Raw genomic sequence first — 13,418 nt, 5'->3', positions numbered from 1 at the left:
TTACAATGGGTTACTTAAAAGCTGGTGTCTCCTGTAGCATGTGTGTGACAATCAAGATCGTTTCAGCCAATCAATGTCAACACTGAACTCGGGGCCACCAACTCCAGCGAGCAGACCAGCACATTTGGGTCATTTGATATTTACTGAAAGAACAGGGAAAAGGCAGGGCACTCTTTGTGCTAGGTCCTTTTTCATTTATAACACTGCTTAAGTATCCAAAAAATACTTAAGGCGCACGAAGAACTGGCTACTTATTTAAGAAACTTAAGGACACCCCTGTCTGAGATCTGGGATAAAGTGAAGGCGGTGATACTATGCCAATGGCCAGCCGAGGGCTAGAGCACAGCACTGCCCCTAGGAAGATTCGACCCTTTTAAAAGTTTTCTGCACCTGCCCTGAGAAAATATGCTGGCCTTAAAAACTGGAAAAAGCCATGTCCTTCTGAAACATGAGAACAATGTAAATTATAAAGTTGTTAGACTTCATGTTTTTCACAACTCCTATTAAGTTTGGAAGTATGCGGCTGTATCACATAAATAGTTGTGTTTTGGGGATTTGTGGCTGTTATTAGCTGGCCCTATCAGAAAAAGATAAATGAAGCGGCATTTGAATCTGTCAGCAGAAAAAGCTGTCAGCAGTATTTGAGTGGGTCCGTGGTAAATCGTGCAGTGCTTGACGTTACCAGCCCATTGATTTATAAAAACGATATTTCATTACTACCAGTGGTAGGTCAGTACATACAACTGTTCTGCAATAAATGCAAATACCGTAAATAGTTTTTATTGCTGACAAATGTTCAGAAAATACATTTCTAACAAATGTGTAACTGCACACACACACACTGCAGACCTATGGCAAAAATTTGCATACATTTATCTAATTTCAGGGATCCACAGGACCCCCAAAAAGTACCCATGGAAATGTTTTTTCAAGAATGCTTGTGGGCCACTGCGCATTGGAGAACACACGGTTGGAATGTGCAAACCCCAATATCCTCATGACACATGTTGGAGTAACTTTTACCTTGTCACCTTGGAAGTGACTTTACGTGTGCTGCTATCAGGATTAACTGTCCTGGTAGCAGGATACCTACCTGTACAAGGCCTTTGACTAGGCATCAAAATATATTTGTGCATATTAATAATTTTTTCTACCTGGCAAACTACTTGGTATAAGGTTTCCTGCCCATTAAACTAGTGGTTTGATCGCAAGGGCAAAATGGATTTGAAGGTAAGGTGAAAACGTGTCCTGATGGAGATGCAGCTATAAATAGTGCAGCAGATGCCGTGGCACAGGAGCACACGGTTGTGAGGAGCAGATTACACTGTAATTAGGACTGTGTGTTTTACTAATGAAAACAGTGCAAAGTGGGCATTTGCATTGATTGCTTTAGGGTCCACAGCAAGGCTTTAAGTGGGATGAAAAAAGTGGGGTTCTTGAAAAGGACGTGGCTTATGGAATTAAGGGCGTGCTTAAAGACAAACTAAACTTCTATGATTCTCATAGTCAGTATTCTGGTTTTTCTCTGAAGTTTCTTTTATTGCATCCAGATATATATATATATATATATATATATATATATATATATATATATATATATATATATACATACATATATATATATATACATACATATATATATATATATACATACATATATATATACATACATACATACATACACATATATATATATATATATATATATACACACATATATATATATATATATATATATATATATATATATATATATATATATATATATATATATATATATATATATATATATATATATATATATATATATATCACAGTAACTGACATAGACCTAAAACTAACCAGAACTACTGGCTTAATCAATTGTTGCTGTTTAAAATAAATAAGTAACAATGATTTTGTTGTGAATAATTGATATAAATGTTTCATTTCTGAAATTGTGAGACTGTCAATTAAACACGATTGAGGCCTGTGAAAGCGGTAGTGGCCTTCAGAGTGTCAATGACTCCGTCACGTGCACTCCATGTTAGATATGTTTGCCCTTTTTCTCTTCACATCTCCTCCATCTGCATTTCTTACACCCCATCTTTTTCTTCTTCAGCACCCTCTTTTTAATCTTTCCTGAATTCCCTTTATCGCACCTCTTTCACTTCACCACCCTCCGCACAACGCATTCATTCACCTGTAAGACACTGCATTTACGTTTGCCTTGACAACTGTGTACCTCCTTCACACACATTTACAAAAAAAATTACGAATGCAACTGTGATACGTGACCATTGTTCTGGTCACTCTGCAGAGAGGCCAAAGATTGCATGACCATGAATTCTGAACATATTTTGACCCAGTGACAGACACCGTGAGACTCCCACACTGCCTCAGCCTCCACACCAGAGCACTCACTCATGGGTGGTCATAAACTCCAGAAGCAACCATGGAAGTCATGTGGGCATAGTTAGGCAGTTGTGACCCTTACTTGCCCCTTGCTACCCCTGGCACTGCCTTAGCGACCCCTGGTCTCAGAGGTTGCAAAAATCAATGCCAACAACTCAGGGTTGTCTCGCATTATCAGAGTCAGGCTCTAGCCACGTTTTCTGCTTATTTTTATTACATTAATGGTGAACAATAGTTTATTATTCACTATTAGTGTAATAAAAAGTGGAGCATCAAGATCTGGATAAGAAAAATAAAATGGTTTTAATGTATGTTGTTTGCGTGCTTGTGGGTGAGAGAGCGTGTATATGTGTAAGCATGTATGTTTGTATATGGGTTCGTGGATGTGTGCGTGTCAAAATTAGAATGTATAAATGAGTCAGAGTAAGAGAGTACGAATAAGTGATTCAGGGTGAGAGGGAGTGCATGAGAGTAGGTGAAAATGAATGAGTGCAAGTCAGTGCTAATGATAGAATGAGTGTGAATACGTGAATGAAAGTGAGCATGTGTGGTTATGCCTGCAGATCCGCTGTTGTACCAGGCATGCTTCTTGGCTTATAGAAGCACCCATGACAAAATGTTGGCACTGGAATACAGGAGGCAATATTAGCATATGGAATACTCTCTGCAAAATGCTACTGCTGGCAATCTGGAGGTACATTTTGGCATGGAGCACTCTTGAAAAAATGCCAGAAATTATTGGCATAGTTGGCACCTGTGGCAAATTGCATGTGATGGCACATTGTAGGAAACTCTTGGCATATGGGAAGACAACTGTGGCATGGCCATGGGGCCACCCATGACAAAATGTGGTTCTTGACATACTAGACATAACCTTTGATGTGAGGGACCTGCATAGTGCAAGAGAAGCCGTATTAGGAAAATTCTAGGACTGGAATATTGTATGTAACGTCTTGAAAAAAGGGGACACAATGGCAAATTCTGGTCCTAGCAATGGAGGTCATTTTTGACATAAGGGGGCACCCATAGAACATTTCAAAAACCTAATTGGGTGAACTCATGGGAACTGTCTGATTTCAGTAGCTTGCTTGGTACAATATGAAAGGACTGAATATTTAGTGTTTTATTTTAGAGCCTATGGCTTTTTACAAAATGTAGGTGAAAATTGTGCTCTAATTAAAATGCACTAGTAAAGTCAATTTTTTTCAATATTTTCTCAGAGAAGAGTAACCCTCACCCTTTGTTCTCCCCTAGAAGAATATATTATATTAATTATGCAATGTTAATTACTGGGATGGCATCGGATTTAAGGTTATGTGACATTACTCCTTGGGATGATGCAGAGTCAAAGGTCATATGATGTCACTTCCTGTGACATCATTAAGGTCAAAGGGTATATAATGTCACTTCCGCCAACCCAGGCATTTTGGTGAATCGGCGCCAATGGGTAGGAACCCAGTTCAAAGTATGTACGATACAAGAGTACTATGTTACATTAAAGAAATACAGAAAGACAGCATCTTGGAAATAGATCACACTTTTAGGAATGCAAGATTATGTGAAACGTGAAATATAAGCAGGAACTAAATGGTTGACATGGATCAAATTAACGTTCATACCATTCACAGTTCAGAAATTGATCAGTGTTTTTGCCATTGCAGCTAAGGAGATGAGTATGAGAAATCAAGCATTTTTGTGATTACAGCTAAGGACATGAGTATAGGGCCTGATAGGTACCCGTTTCAATGTCCATTTTTAATTACTACCTGGTTTGAGGCCTGGTTCACAGAACCCTTGCGCGCCACTAGCCCTGTTTCTGTGAGTCTGAAACATGGAATTTCCATCTGCACATAAAGTTCCAGAAATGCACACTAAACCACGATCCAACATTTATCAACAGTTTGCAGGTGTGATCCACAAACATCAAACTTCAAAGGCTAGCTACAGCTCCTTGAGTCCCAGAAGTTTGAATGTTGCGGTATTTGTGGTGGCCGGTTTATCACAGGCAGACTATATGTCGTGCTGAACAGCCTCTCAACACTAAGACCTCTGTCCGTAAGTCATGTGGTCAAATATAACTTGCCATGCCCATCACACCCATTCTTAGTAAAAAAAACAACATCTGAGCAGGGTTCAATCCACCATGATTCAACCCTGTGATATTCAGATAAAACATGTATGTAAGACAGCTGCATTAACCTGTCGTACTGAGCAGAACAGAAAAACCATAGATATTAGATACCTAATCCAACTTGTAGGATAATGACAGCAAGAACACTGCCGCGTTTCAAAATAAGTATTGGCAAAACCAAACGGTCAAGCATTGGCCACCTTGCAATGGTTTTATGTTTATTTATTTTGCACACATGGGCAAAAGATATTAAAAGTTAACAGTAATAAATAATTTTCAAACAACGTTTCACAGTGTGGCATGCATATGTATGCAAAAAACAAATAAGCATTGGAAATGCAATAGGGCTCGCATTAGGAAAGTTTGAGCTATTGGTCTTATAAATGAATTTTTTTTTATTTATGTGTTATTTTTTAAAATAGATAAAGTAATAGCTTTGTCAATTATAATGCCAATAGTTATAACTTTCGCAAACACGTATAGCATTTGTAATGCAACATGTTGTATATTTACGTGACTTAGATGTATTGATATTTCAAATAACAATGGCAATGGCTTAAACTTTGTAAATAAATTTTGTGAAGATTATGTTCAGTGTTTTTTATTGTGACGAAAATCCAAGAACAGAAGTGAAATATTAACATATTTTTGTGATTTGTAATAAAGCATGAAAGCTTGAAAACAGCTTGAAACATTGAAAGAACATATTTGAACCAGTGATGCTGTGGTTGCGCTGAGTGAAGCTGTGGTTGCGCTGAGTGAAGCTGTGGTTGCGCAGAGTGATGCTGTGGTTGCGCAGAGTGATGCTGTGGTTGCGCAGAGTGATGCTGTGGTTGCGCAGAGTAATGCTGTGGTTGCGCAGAGTGATGCTGTGGTTGCGCAGAGTGATGCTGTGGTTGCGCAGAGTGATGCTGTGGTTGCGCAGAGTAATGCTGTGGTTGCGCAGAGTGATGCTGTGGTTGCGCAGAGTGATGCTGTGGTTGCGCAGAGTGATGCTGTGGTTGCGCAGAGTGATGCTGTGGTTGCGCAGAGTGATGCTGTGGTTGCGCAGAGTGATGCTGTGGTTGCGCAGAGTGATGCTGTGGTTGCGCAGAGTGATGCAGTGGTTGCGCTGAGTGGTGTGTGCATCGGTGGAGCTTAGTGGGTGCATTGATGGAGCTGTGTGTTGAGTGCATTGGTGGAGCTTAGTTGGAGCATCGGTGGAGCTGTGTGGTGGGTGTATCGGTGGAGCTGTGTGGTGAGTGCCTCGGCGGAGCTGTGTGGTGGGTGCATCAGTGGAGCTGGGTGGTGGGTGCATCTATGGAGCTGTGTGGTGGGTGCATCGGTGGAGCTGTGTGATGGGTGCTTCGGTGGAGCTGTGTGGTGGGTACATCTGTGGAGCTGTGTGGTGGGTGCATCTGTGGAGCTGTGTGGTGGGTGCCTCGGTGGAGCTGTGTGGTGGGTGCCTCGGTGGAGCTGTGTGGTGGGTGCCTTGGTGGAGCTGTGTGGTGGGTGCCTCGGTGGAGCTGTGTGGTGGGTGCATTGGTGGAGCGGTGTGGTGGGTGCATTGGTGGAGCTGTGTCGGTGGAGCTGTGTGGTGGGTGCATCGGTGGAACTGGGTGGTGGGTGCATCGTTGTAGCTGTGTCGGTGGAGCTGTGTGGTGGCTGCATCGGTGGAGCTGTGTGGTGGGTGCCTCGGTGGAGCTGTGTGGTGGGTGCATCAGTGGAGCTCTGTGGTGGGTGCATCGGTGGAGCTGTGTGGTGGGTGCATCGGTGGAACTGGGTGGTGGGTGCATCGTTGTAGCTGTGTCGGTGGAGCTGTGTGGTGGCTGCATCGGCGGAGCTGTGTGGTGGGTGCATCGGTGGAACTGGGTGGTGGGTGCATCGTTGTAGCTGTGTCGGTGGAGCTGTGTGGTGGCTGCATCGGCGGAGCTGTGTGGTGGGTGCATCGGTGGAACTGTGTCGTGGGCGCATTGGTGGAGCTGTGTGGTGGGTGCATCAGTGGAGCTGTGTAGGTGGAGCTGTATAGTGGGTGCATCGGTGGAGCTGTGTGGTGGGTGCATCGGTGGAGCTGTGTGGTGGGTGCATTGGTGGAGCTGTGTCAGTGGAGCTGTGTGGTGGGTGCATCGGTTGAACTGGGTGGTGGGTGCATCGTTGTAGCTGTGTCGGTGGAGCTGTGTGGTGGCTGCATCGGTGGAGCTGTGTGGTGGGTGCCTCAGCAGAGCTGTGTGGTGGGTGCCTCGGTGGAGCTGTGGGGTGGGTGCATCGGTGGAGCTGTGTGGTAGGTGCATTGGTGGAGCTGTGTGGTGGGTGCATCGGTGGAGCTGTGTAGGTGGAGCTGTGTGGTGGGTGGAGCTGTGTGGTGGGTGCATCGATGGAGCTGTGTGGTGGGTGCCTTGGTGGAGCTGTGTGGTGGGTGCATTGGTGGAGCTGTGTGGTGGGTGCATCGGTGGAGCTGTGTGGTGGGTGCATCGGTGGAGCTTAGTGGGTGCATTGATGGAGCTGTGTGGTAGGTGCATTGGTGGAGCTTAGTTGGAGCATCGGTGGAGCTGTGTGGTGGGTGTATCGGTGGAGCTGTGTGGTGGGTGCCTCGGTGGAGCTGTGTGGTGGGTGCATCGGTGGAGCTGTGTGGTGGGTGCATCTGTGGAGCTGTGTGGTGGGTGCTTCCGTGGAGCTGTGTGGTGGGTGCTTCGGTGGAGCTGTGTCGGTGGAGCTGTGTGGTGGGTGCATCGGTGGAGCTGGGTGGTGGGTGCATCGTTGGAGCTGTGTCGGTGGAGCTGTGTGGTGGGTGCATCGGTGGAGCTGTGTGGTGGGTGCATCGGTGGAGCTGTGTGGTGGGTGCCTTGGTGGAGCTGTGTGGTGGGTGCATCGGTGGAGCTGTGTGGTGGGTGCATCGGTGGAGCTGTGTGGTGGGTGCCTCGGCGGAGCTGTGTGGTGGGTGCCTCAGTGGAGCTGTGTGGTGGGTGCATCAGTGGAGCTGTGTGGTGGGTGCATCAGTGGAGCTGTGTGGTGGGTGCATCTGTGGAGCTGTGTGGTGGGTGCCTCGGTGGAGCTGTGTGGTGGGTGCATCGGTGGAGCTGTGTGGTGGGTGCATTGGTGGAGCTGTGACGGTGGAGCTGTGTGGTGGGTGCATCGGTGGAACAGGGTGGTGGGTGCATCGTTGTAGCTGTGTCGGTGGAGCTGTGTGGTGGCTGCATCGGTGGAGCTGAGTGGTGGGTGCCTCGACGGAGCTGTGTGGTGGGTGCCTCAGTGGAGCTGTGTGGTGGGTGCATCAGTGGAGCTGTGTGGTGGGTGCATCAGTGGAGCTGTGTGGTGGGTGCATCGGTGGAGCTGTGTGGTGGGTGCATCAGTGGAGCTGTGTGGTGGGTGAATCGGTGGAGCTGTGTGGTGGGTGCATCGGTGGAGCTGTGTCGGTGGAGCTGTGTGGTGGGTGCATCGGTGGAGCTGGGTGGTGGGTGCATCGGTGGAGCTGTGTGGTGGGTGCATCGGTGGAGCTGTGTGGTGGGTGCCTTGGTGGAGCTGTGTGGTGGGTGCATCGGTGGAGCTGTGTGGTGGGTGCATCGGTGGAGCTGTGTGGTGGGTGCATCGGTGGAGCTGTGTGGTGGGTGCATCTGTGGAGCTGTGTGGTGGGTGCATCGGTGGAGCTGTGTGGTGGGTGCATCGGTGGAGCTGTGTGCATCGGTGGAGCTGTGTGGTGGGTGCATCGGTGGAGCTGTGTGGTGGGTGCGTCTGTGGAGCTGTGTGGTGGGTGCATCGGTGAAGCTGTGTGGTGGGTGCATCGGTGGAGCTGTGTGGTGACTGCATCTGTGGAGCTGTGTGGTGGTTGCATCGGTGGAGTTGTGTGGTGGGTGCCTCCGTGGAGCTGTGTGGTGGGTGCATCGGTGGAGCTGTGTGGTGGGTGCATCGGTGGAGCTGTGTCGGTGGAGCTGTGTGGTGGGTGCATCAGTGGAGCTGGGTGGTGGGTGCATCGTTGGAGCTGTGTCGGTGGAGCTGTGTGGTGGGTGCATCGGTGGAGCTGTGTGGTGGGTGCATCGGTGGAGCTGTGTGGTGGGTGCCTTGGTGGAGCTGTGTGGTGGGTGCATCGGTGGAGCTGTGTGGTGGGTGCATCGGTGGAGCTGTGTAGGTGGAGCTGTGTGGTGGGTGCATCGGTGAAGCTTAGTGGATGCATTGATGGAGCTGTGTGGTAGGTGCATTGGTGGAGCTTAGTTGGAGCATCGGTGGAGCTGTGTGGTGGGTGTATCGGTGGAGCTGTGTGTTGGGTGCCTCGGCGGAGCTGTGTGGTGGGTGCATCGGTGGAGCTGTGTGGTGGGTGCATTGGTGGAGCTGTGTCGGTGGAGGTGTGTGGTGGGTGTATCGGTGGAGCTGGGTGGTGGGTGCATCGTTGGAGCTGTGTCGGTGGAGCTGTGTGGTGGGTGCATCGGTGGAGCTGTGTGGTGGGTGCATCGGTGGAGCTGTGTGGTGGGTGCATCGGTGGAGCTGTGTAGGTGGAGCGTCTCGGCGGAGCTGTGTGGTGGGTGCATCGGTGGAGCTGTGTGGTGGGTGCATCGGTAGAGCTGTGTAGGTGGAGCGTCTCGGCGGAGCTGTGTGGTGGGTGCATCGGTGGAGCTGTGTGGTGGGTGCATCGGTGGAGCTGTGTCGGTGGAGCTGTGTGGTGGGTGCATCGTCGGAGCTGGGTGGTGGGTGCATCGTTGGAGCTGTGTCGGTGGAGCTGTGTGGTGGGTGCATCGGTGGAGCTGTGTGGTGGGTGCCTTGGTGGAGCTGTGTGGTGGGTGCATCGTGGAGCTGTGTGGTGGGTGCATCGTGGAGCTGTGTGGTGGGTGCATCGTGGAGCTGTGTAGGTGGAGCTCGGTGGTGGGTGCATCGGTGGAGCTTAGTGGGTGCATTGATGGAACTGTGTGGTGGGTGCATTGGTGGACCTTAGTTGGAGCATCGGTGGAGCTGTGTGGTGGGTGCATCGGTGGAGCTGTGTGGTGGGTGCCTCGGCGGAGCTGTGCGGTGGGTGCCTTGGTGGAGCTGTGTGGTGGGTGCATCGGTGGAGCTGTGTGGTGGGTGCATCAGTGGAGCTGTGTAGGTGGAGCCTTGTGGTGGGTGCATCGGTGGAGCTTAGTGGGTGCATTGATGGAGCTGTGTGGTGGGTGCATTGGTGGAGCTTAGTTGGAGCATCGGTGGAGCTGTGTGGTGGGTGTATCGGTGGAGCTGTGTGGTGGGTGCCTCGGCGGAGCTGTGTGGTGGGTGCATCGGCGGTGCTGTGTGGTGGGTGCATCGGTGGAGCTGTGTGGTGGGTGCATCGGTAGAGCTGTGTAGGTGGAGCGTCTCGGCGGAGCTGTGTGGTGGGTGCATCGGTGGAGCTGTGTGGTGGGTGCATCGGTGGAGCTGTGTCGGTGGAGCTGTGTGGTGGGTGCATCGTCGGAGCTGGGTGGTGGGTGCATTGTTGGAGCTGTGTCGGTGGAGCTGTGTGGTGGGTGCATCGGTGGAGCTGTGTGGTGGGTGCCTTGGTGGAGCTGTGTGGTGGGTGCATCGTGGAGCTGTGTGGTGGGTGCATCGTGGAGCTGTGTAGGTGGAGCTCGGTGGTGGGTGCATCGGTGGAGCTTAGTGGGTGCATTGATGGAGCTGTGTGGTGGGTGCATTGGTGGACCTTAGTTGGAGCATCGGTGGAGCTGTGTGGTGGGTGCATCGGTGGAGCTGTGTGGTGGGTGCCTCGGCGGAGCTGTGTGGTGGGTGCCTTGGTGGAGCTGTGTGGTGGGTGCATCGGTGGAGCTGTGTGGTGGGTGCATCGGTGGAGCTGTGTAGGTGGAGCTGTGTGGTGGGTGCATCGGTGGAGCTTAGTGGGTGCATTGATGGAGCTGTGTGGTGGGTGCATTGGTGGAGCTTAGTTGGATCATCGGTGGAGCTGTGTGGTGGGTGTATCGGTGGAGCTGTGTGGTGGGTGCCTCGGCAGAGCTGTGTGGTGGGTGCATCGGCGGTGCTGTGTGGTGGGTGCATCGGTGGAGCTGGGTGGTGGGTGCATATGTGGAGATGTGTGGTGGTTGCATCGGTGGAGCTGTGTAGGTGGAGCTGTGTGGTGGGTGCATCGGTGGAGCTTAGTGGGTGCATTGATGGAGTTGTGTGGTGGGTGCATTGGTGGAGCTGGGTGGTGGGTGTATCGGTGGAGCTGCGTGGTGGGTGTATCGGCGGAGCTGTGTGGTGGGTTCATCGGTGGAGCTGGGTGGTGGGTGCATCTGTGGAGCTGTGTGGTGGGTGTATCGGTGGAGCTGTGTGGTGGGTGCCTCGGCGGAGCTGTGTGGTGGGAGCATCGGTGGAGCTGTGTGGTGGGTGCATCAGTGGAGCTGTGTCGGTGGAGCTGTGTGGTGGGTGCATCGGTGGAGCTGGGTGGTGGGTGCATCGTTGGAGCTGTGTCGGTGGAGCTGTGTGGTGGGTGCATCGGTGGAGCTGTGTGGTGGGTGCATCGGTGGAGCTGTGTGGTGGGTGCCTAGGTGGAGCTGTGTGGTGGGTGCATCGGTGGAGCTGTGTGGTGGGTGCATCAGAGGAGCTGTGTAGGTGGGGCGCCTCGGCGGAGCTGTGTGGTGGGTGCATCGGTGGAGCTGTGTCGGTGGAGCTGTGTGGTGGGTGCATCGGTGGAGCTGGGTGGTGGGTGCAGATAATGTCTGGATAAAGGAACCAACTGAAGGAATAGTTGACCGTAAGCATTGTTAACTACCCACTGCATGTACCTTAAGCATGCAACCAAGAGACACTGTTTGACTACTACGAAATGTGCAACAGAAGCATGCCAGGAGTAACAGCTTCTTACCATGTGCTCTAAATTGGCTTCTTAAGTAGATACACAAATTCATCAATTTGCCCCAGTGTGCACTGAAAATGTGAATACACTATACAGGGTGAATAGGCAAGTATTTCTGAGAAGGCTCCAGCTGTAAAGGGCATGACTGGTTGAATGCAACACACATTGGCAACTTCTAGAACCCATCGGCCATCTTTGAGTGAGATTCATGTTGACCTTAACTCAGGGGCTAAGGCTCAATATACACTGGTGTTTTTTGTATAATATTTGCTGATGTCTTTAGGGTCAGCCAGACAAAAACAGTGGCTGCAACACTGCCTTCTCTAGCACGGATCCTAAGATATGAAAAGCTCTAGAGAGTAAGCAACCGCCTATCTGTATTTCTATTACTTAATCCTTAAATTTGTGATACCGGATTTAACTGTGTACTATTGTAATGTACACAGATGCCCCAGTCAGGGTCTCAACTCACAACACTGATGAGGAAGACAATTACAAGTTAAGAAACAATTCAGGAGAAAATAACTATCAAATTAAACATGCAAAATAAAACCATAAACATTACAAATTAATCAATATTAATTATAAAAGATTCACATCTTAGTAGAGAAGATATAGGTGAATACTTAGCGCATTCATTGTAGAAGGTAGATCTTTGTTCTAAATGCATGTTTTCATATTGGGCTTTTTTAACCTTCTATTAGGGTGGATTTTCAATATGATTTTGGATATTAAATTTATCCATCTTGCATAAGATAAAACCACAGACACATACGAGTAAAGGTTCATTCAGTATTTAAAATGTAATTTCCCAACCCCCTCACCTGAAGGTGGTTTCAGATGAGCCGGTTTCTAATAAACAAGGATACAGGTCGGTATCCGTCAGGTGTGCTGACACATGGACCATATGCTGCTGGCATTGTTTATAAACTATGCCTTGTTGCTGAATGAAATGAAGTACACGAAGATAAACTACACAAAAATACACATGCAGGACCCAAAAAAAATTGCCATTGGAAATTCTACATCCTGATACACCGAAAAACACTGGAATTTTCCATGCGGAAGACGTACCTATGATATCAAACTTCTGTGATCACTCTCAAGTATTAAGCTTTGGGTATCCAAAAGTATTTTATCCACCCGAGCGACACATGCTAAGCAACTTGTGTGAATAGCATTGGCAAAAAAGCATTGGCAAAACCAATAGGTGTGCATCAGCAGATCCAAAAGGTGATACCAATTTGGCTTTGCCACTGCTTGTTTTACAAATGATGCCATGACTACAGAAAAGAAACCCCTTCAGGCACACAACTGGCACATAATGAAGGCTCCTGCTTTCGTAGTATTGTTTTCTACATTTCAACCTACATTGATCGAAATTGAATGTTTTCAGATTGTATTTATTTATGTTTGCGTTTTTTCTGCAACAAAATGTTTTAGCAAATCTTTCATTTAAATGAAAACCATACCCTCATATATAAGTGCACGCCGCCCTCTCCTGCTCCCTGTTGGCCGGCTCAATTAGCTTTGCCAACCCTAGAGCCTTTTAGAATGCACCCGCATTCAGAAAGCCAATCGCTGCAACAGCCATGCTAAAAGCCATGCTGGAAAGCACTGTCATGCATGCAGGGCAACCTATGTGAACACTATGTCGTAGATGCTTTCAAAGCAATCTAAAAGCATTTTAGGCCTCATAAGGAGGACGGAAAGCACTAACTAGGGGCCGATTAGGATGGCGGACAGATTGCCTCCGCCAGGCCAGCGGTTATCACCGCCGGCCCAGCGGAGGCAATCCGTCCACCATCCTCACAGAAAAGACCCCCCGCCACATTAGGATGGCTGGGGGGTCCGCGGCGGATGGCAAGACCGTCCGCCGCTTTTCCGCCGGTCGCGATGTCTGTGAGACACCGCCAGCCATATTATGATGCCGGCGGTCCTATGCCTTTCCACGGCGGCATTGCCGCCGTGAAAAGGCATACGGTCTTTGCTTTGGGGGCCCGTTGCGGGCCCCCAGGGTGAAGGGGGGTGGGTGGTGCACATGGGGGGTACCTATAGTACCCCCCTGCATTTACATGCACAAAGTGGCAGGCACCGCGTGGTGCCTGCCGCTTTGTGCATGTAAATGTAAAA

The 13,418-nt window shown here is 49.3% G+C and overlaps 1 protein-coding gene across 2 annotated transcripts in view; it reads right to left on the bottom strand.

The window, feature by feature from the left end:
• BICD2 (BICD cargo adaptor 2) overlaps positions 1-13,418 on the bottom strand; it is a 306,023-nt gene that overhangs the window by 44,651 nt on the left and 247,954 nt on the right. The gene's annotated exons all lie outside the window — the stretch shown is intronic.

This window comes from Lissotriton vulgaris, chromosome 9 (assembly GCF_964263255.1).
Source record: "Lissotriton vulgaris chromosome 9, aLisVul1.2, whole genome shotgun sequence".
Classification (NCBI taxonomy): Eukaryota; Metazoa; Chordata; class Amphibia; order Caudata; family Salamandridae; genus Lissotriton; species Lissotriton vulgaris.
This window is presented reverse-complemented; position numbering and strand designations above follow the sequence as displayed.